This window comes from Thrips palmi, unplaced genomic scaffold, assembly GCF_012932325.1.
Source record: "Thrips palmi isolate BJ-2018 unplaced genomic scaffold, TpBJ-2018v1 HiC_scaffold_3, whole genome shotgun sequence".
Classification (NCBI taxonomy): Eukaryota; Metazoa; Arthropoda; class Insecta; order Thysanoptera; family Thripidae; genus Thrips; species Thrips palmi.
This window is the reverse complement of record NW_023144630.1, coordinates 7,651,004-7,658,301: the sequence shown is the minus strand read 5'-3', so window position 1 is coordinate 7,658,301 and position 7,298 is coordinate 7,651,004.

Genomic DNA, 7,298 nt, shown 5'->3' with positions numbered 1-7,298 from the left:
TCAGCAATTTTTAGCAGATGATACCTTCACACTTGAAACATACTTAAAACTACTATACACAAATGAAGGTGTCAGCGTGCTTTTACTCTCGAGTCCAAAAACCAAGCGCGTATCCTAACAATATAAACGAGCGTGATTGTGGCCACAAAATTGTGGCCACAAAAATCCCAAATAGGCATACCGCATGCAAACGGACTATACTTACCGAAAAACGGTAAAAATCATGCAGAGCGACATTGTGTGTGCTGTTTCTTATTCTCCTCGTCAATATCTACATTTTCCGAAATCAAGTTGAGCTTAAACCACCTCGGTTCGGGAAATATTGGCTTTCAAAGATACGACTTTGTAACGCATGCTTATGACTTTGGGACACCAAAACTCAAACTTTCCAGCGTCGGGGCGACCTTGTCTGTACTGTTACTTGTTCTCCTCATCAATATCTACCTTTTCCGAACTCAAGTTGAACTTTAACCACCTCGGTTCGGGAGATATTGGCTTTCAAAGATACGACTTTGTAACGCATGCTTATGACTTTGGGACACCAAAATTCAAACTTTCCCGCGTCGGAGCGACCTTGTGTGTACTGGATCTTGTTCTCCTCGCCAATATCTACATTTTCCGAACTCAAGTCGAACTTTAACCTCCTCGGTTCGGGAGATATTGGCTTTCAAAGATACGACTTTGTAACGCATGCTTATGACATTGTGACACCAAAATTCAAACTTTCCTGCGTCGGAGTGACCTTGTGTGTACTGTTTCTTGTTCTCCTCGTCAATATCTACATTTTCCGAACTCAAGTTAAGCTTTAACCACCTCGGTTCGGCAGATATTGGCTTTCAAAAATACGACTTTGTAACGCATGCTTATGACTTTGGGACACCAAAATTCAAACTTTCCCGCGTCGGAGCGACCTTGTGTGTACTGGTTCTTGTTCTCCTCGTCAATATCTACATTTTCCGAACTCAAGTTGAACCTTAACCTCCTCGGTTCGGGAGATATCGGCTTTCAAAGATACGACTTTGTAACGCATGCTTATGACCTTGGGACACCAAAATTGAAACTTTCCCGCGTCGGAGCGACCTTGTGTGTACTGGTTCTTGTTCTCCTCGTCAATATCTACATTTTCCGAACACAAGTTGAACTTTAACCTCCTCGGTTCGGGAGATATCGGCTTTCATAGATACGACTTTGTAACGCATGCTTATGACTTTGGGACTCCAAAATTCAAACTTTCCTGCGTCGCGGCGACCTTGTCTGTACTGTTTCTTGTTCTCCTCGTCAATATCTACATTTTCTGAACTCAAGTTGAGCTTTGACCACCTCGGTTCGGGAGATATTGGCTTTCAAAGATACGACTTTGTAACGCATGCGTATGACCTTAGTAGGGATGGTAAAATACCGGTATTTTTTTCGGTTTAAAACCAAATATAATACCGGTTTAAAACGGTATTTTACGGTATTTTTGGGTATTTTTAGTATTATTCTATTTTTCTTAAAAATAATGGGTAATGGCCTAGTTCAACCCAGATTCTGATTTTAAGCTAATTTAGGGCCATTCATACCCCCTTGTCAGTCCCGGACTTTGACAATAACTGAAATTTTGTTTGTTGCCTTACGTTAACCTGCCTGGCCGATTTACTTTCTTTTCGTCATACTGAAGGAAAAGACTCCGATAGCCACTTCTCGTGTCACTTTCTTCGGGAGATAGAGATGGACCATCGCATTGCCATTTAAAATCCGATTTTATGCCCCTTTAAAGACTTTTTGTTCTTCTTATCCAGTCGAATCGCTTGTTATAAGTTGATGATAGATCTCTGAGAAATCGTTTCATTTACGCACCCTGATGATTTGTGGAATCTTTGTTCGTGCAGTGCGCCCCGTGAGCCCCGCAATGGGCTTTGTGGTATGAGACGGGAAGCAGCACCATATAAACCACTGAATTTGGCTGTTTTTCACAGTTTTACCATTATTTGATGAAAAATAGTAAAATACCACTCTAAAGTGATAATTTTACTCCGGTTTATTACCGGTTTAATGCCAAAAATACCGGTTTAATACCAAAAATACTGGTTTAATACCAAAAATACCGGTTTAATATCAAAAATACCGACGAGTAAAATACCGGAGCCATCCCTAGACCTTAGGACACCAAAATTCAAACTTTCCTACGTCGGAGCTGTTGGTTTTATCACTAGATTGAGCAGGATTAATCCAGATAAGTTTGGGAGAGGCACAAGAACAACGAGCACGATTCACAGTTCACACGGAAGTGCTTTATTCATTCTTTTCTTTTTCCGTACAGGATGTAAACTACACAGGAAGTATGAGGAATACAGCATTCATGACATGGAACTAGATATGAGAGATTAGTGTGGAGGGAACATTCAAATATTAAAATTACTTTTTACAATACACCCCCTTAATTTTAATATCTCTTAATAGACCCCAATCTTCTTTACCATATCTATGAATGTTGGCCCTGGCAATGGCTTGGTGAAGATGTCAGCCAGTTGCATTTTTGTATTTACATACTCAGGACTGATAATTTTTTCCTCCGTCAGTTCCCTGATAAAGTGGTACTTCACATCAATATGCTTTGTCCTGGGCTGAAAAGCATTGTTTTTAGACAGGAAAATGGCACCCATGTTATCACATCTCACTTTTACCGTTCCATGAGGCCTTCCTAATTCAAACAGCAGGTTTTTTAGATATATAGCTTCATTAGCTGCTGCAGCCAAAGAGACATATTCGCTCTCAGTACTGGACTGCGCCACTGTTTTTTGTTTTTTACAGTTCCATGAGACAGGCCCACTACTTGCCAGAAACAGGTACCCAGAGTAGGACCTTCGATCCACCCTGTCATTTGCCCAGTCAGAATCACAGTATGCTGTCAAATCAGCACAGCCAGTCCTGGAATAATTTATTCCCTTGTCTCTACTCCCTCTCAGATATCCCAGAATTCGTCGAGCACTGTACCAGTGTCTCATGTCATAGCTGTTATTAAATTGACTCAGGTAATTTACGGCCTGAGTAATATCTGGCCGTGTCCAAAGACTAAGATACATAAGAGAACCTATTAGACTCTGATACGGAACCTCGGGCATCTGATCTTCATTTTTTGTAAGGTGCATTCCATGCTCAATCGGAGACTTGTAAATACAATCCCTTTCAGCATTAAATCTGGCAATTACTTTGTCTAGGTACATTTCTTGAGACAGTTTGATTTCCCCTTTTTCTATATCTCTCCTCACTGAGACTCCCAGGAACAGCTTAAGTGCCCCCAGATCTCTGATGGAGAATCTTCTAGACAACTCACACTTTAGGGTGCTCTCTTCATCCACATCACTGCCAAACACAAACAGATCATCCACATGGATGGCCACATAACACAGTTTGCCTTGACCTTTATTCTTAATATAGACACATGGGTCACATCTGGATCTATGATACCCTAATTCTACAAGTGCCTCATGAACTTTTATGTTCCAGGCTCTAGACGCCTGTTTCAGGCCATAAATGGCCTTGGACAGTTTCCAGACTTTGTTTGGGGATTCCTCATCCACATACCCCTCTGGTTGCTCCATATACACAGTCTCCTCCAAGTCACCTTTTAAAAAAAGCTGTACATACATCCAGATGTGTCATGCTATAGTTCAGCTCATTGGAGAGGGCAATGAGCAGCCTAATGCTCTCCGATCTCACCACAGGAGCGAAAGTCTCATCATAGTCTTGGCCATACCTTTGAGAAAAACCCTTTGCAACAAGCCTTGCCTTATTCCTTTCCAAAAAACCTTCAGCATTCATTTTTGCTTTATAAACCCATCTGCATTTTACTACATTTGCTTTGGGAGGTCTGTCAACTAATTCATACACACTGTTGATTTTAAAACTATTGATTTCTTCATCCATAGCTGACTTCCACTGCTCACAGTCTGGTCTCTCCGCAACATCCCTAAAAAATTCAGGTTCCGCTGGCAGTCTGCTCCCAGCAGCCTTATAGCTCACAAACCCTGGTCCAAAATCCTTAGGCTTCCTATCTCGAGCGGGGTACCTCTTGGTGAGTTGCTCGTCTTCCTCACTCTCTGTTGAGTTTCCCCCCCGTTCAACCCTTTCTACACTGGTTGAGGTGTAGGTCTCTGTTACATCACTGTCTTCCACTGTGTCCACACTACTATTTTGATCAGTGTTGACATTACTCCCTTCAGTCTCTTCTGTGCCTACGCTACTGCTTTCTTCACTTTCATTACTCTCTTCACTTCCTTCTGTGCTTGTAATGCTACTATCAGTGTTTCCTTCACTGCTTTCGCCTTCTATGTCACTGTCGGTATTATTTTCATCCTCTTGGCCTTTGTTGCCACTCTCACCCCGTAACTTGCCTGAACCCAGTTGAATAGACGTAGAACCCACACTAGAAGCAGTTTTTGCTCTTGTTTCCCCTTTTCTTGAAGTGCCCGGGAAGACTGTTTCGTCAAAAACAACACTAATGGCACCGAAAACTTTTCTTGGCTCGTCTGGGTCAATCAGCCTGTAACCTTTTTGGTCCTCGCAGTACCCCACAAAAATACAGGCTTTCCCTCTATCCCCCAATTTTTTGCTCTTATTTTTAGGCACATGCACGAAGGCCTGGCAACCAAACACCCTTAGGTTACTCACATCTGGTTTGACCTTTGTCCATGCTTCGAACGGTACCATTCCACTCACTGCTTTGGTAGGTGAAATATTCTTTAAGTAGACGGCTGTGAGCAGCGCCTCTCCCCAGTAGCTGTCACTCAAATTTGATTCTTTGAGCATGGCCCTAGTTTTCTCCTGCAGCGTTCTATTTGCCCGTTCTGCCACTCCATTCTGCTCAGGAGTATGGGGTATGGTGAACTCATGGACTATCCCCTCAGATTTAAGGTAATCGTCAAAGATATGTGACTCATATTCTCCTCCATTATCTGAACGAATCGCTTTAATTTTTGATCCTGTCTGTTTCTCTACCAAGGTTTTGTATTCCTTGAAAAGATCCAGTACTTCCCTTGATTCTTTTGTTTTTAGGAGTCCCACAAAAGTATACCTTGTCCTGTCATCAATGAATGTTATAAAATGTTTATGCCCACCCAGGCTTACAGTCCCCATGGAGCACAAGTCTGAGTGTACTAACCCCAGAATATCACTTGACCTCTGTACTTGTTTACCCTGGAAGGATGCCCTTGTTTGCTTGGCTTTTACACAGACTGTGCAGACTGCGTCAGGGACATTCATTTTCTCCATGCCCTTCACCAAACCTTTTGACATCAGCTCTACATTTGTTTTTCCTAAGTGTCCTAACCTTTTATGCCACATGTCAAATGGCGCTGAATGCCCTGCCTTCAATGCACTAAACTCCCTCAGACCAACAGTAATTCTGTACGTACCATTTCTCTCGATTCCAGACAGCAGTGGCTTACCCACAACTACTACATCCTCCTTCCTAAAGATTCCACAGGTCTTGTCGTCGAAAATTGATATGAATCCTGACCTGCCAACACTACTTACTGACAGTAGGTTGTCTGACAATCCTGGCACATAGTACACATTTTTTATGGCCTCAAGTCCACTAGTTTCACTCACACTGATGTCTCCTTTTCCTTCGACATAGAGTTTTTCTTTACCTGCACATTCAATAGTCAGTGTTTCGCACCCCCTGTATTCATGCATCACCTCCCTTTTGTTAATCATGGTCTCAAAAGCACCAGAGTCAAAATACATTTCCAAAGTTTTATTTTTCTTTGATGCACAATCACTGGTTTGTTGACTAGCAGCCTTGGCTGCCAGCCGCGCCGTGCCAATGCTCCAGGTCTTTGGACCCGGACCCGAGCTTTCTTCTTTCTTCTCCTCGTCGGCAGAAACCTGCTGGGCGTTGTCCAGGAGCCGGCATCGTCCCAGGTGGAACTTGGAGCAGGTCTTGCACTGCACTCTCTTCTTTGAGTACGTCGTCTGCTGAGGGCCGCCATGTTGCTTGTTGCCGCTTGCTGGTCCACCGCCTTCTTGGATGTTGTCGCCGCCATCCGCGCCACGTTTGAAATACGGCCCGGCAAAGCGCGCCGACGCGGAGTCGAGCCCCCCTTCGGCTGCTTCTCTCTGGGACTCTTTTTGCAGCACTGCACACACATCTTCAAACTTGATGGTGGTGTCATCACCAACTTTGACCACACATGTTTTCTCCGTGAGCTGTCTCAGCACACTGTAACTCTTCCCAAGATTTTGTAGAAGCAGTATAGCGGCGAACTCGTCGTCGATTGGCTTGCCGGTGGCGGCAATCTGGTCCACTAGATTCCTTGCCTCCATCACGTATTCCGCCAGCGTCCCAAAACTTGCCTGTTTGGTGGCCAGCAGTTTGTTGGTGAGAGCGATCCGCTGGTGAACCCCTTTGTCTTCGAAGGTGGAGCAGAGTGTGCTCCACATGTCGAATGCCGTCTTGCGCGTTCTGACATGGATTATGAGCTCCTCGCTCAGCCCCTTGACGATCGCCATCCGGGCTCGAAAATCTTGCTCGTAGCCATCCGAGGCTGGGTTGTCTAGATCGGCGTCACTGGTGCGCTGCAGGATGTACGGCATCAACTTGTCGCACTGCAGCTGCATCTCCATTATGAATTTCCAGTCTGCCCAGTTGGAGGCTCCTTTGAGCTTTATAGTGCCTGCGACAGTCTGCTGTACCACGACGGTGGTGGCCTGGGTCGCACTTGAGTCTTGACTCGTTTGCCTTTCGGTATTAGGCATCTTGATTGAGTTTTTGGCGTGGTGGTCTTAACCTCTTCACCGCCGTGTCTGATTTCTTGATAAAGACTATCAGACTTGGACTTCCTTATCACCTTTTTTTATGTCTATTGCCTCTCTGCGCAGTTGTAGCGATGCTGGGCCCATAACCTGTTGGTTTTATCACTAGATTGAGCAGGATTAATCCAGATAAGTTTGGGAGAGGCACAAGAACAACGAGCACGATTCACAGTTCACACGGAAGTGCTTTATTCATTCTTTTCTTTTTCCGTACAGGATGTAAACTACACAGGAAGTATGAGGAATACAGCATTCATGACATGGAACTAGATATGAGAGATTAGTGTGGAGGGAACATTCAAATATTAAAATTACTTTTTACAATAGGAGCGACTTTGTGTGTGCTGTTTCTTGTTCTCCTCGTCAATATCTACATTTTCCGAACTCAAGTTGAGCTTTAACCACCTCGGTTCGGGAGATATTGGCTTTGAAAGATGTGACTTAGTAACGTATTGGCATGACTTTGGGACCTGCTGGGGCAATTCCACGCTCGCTAAGAG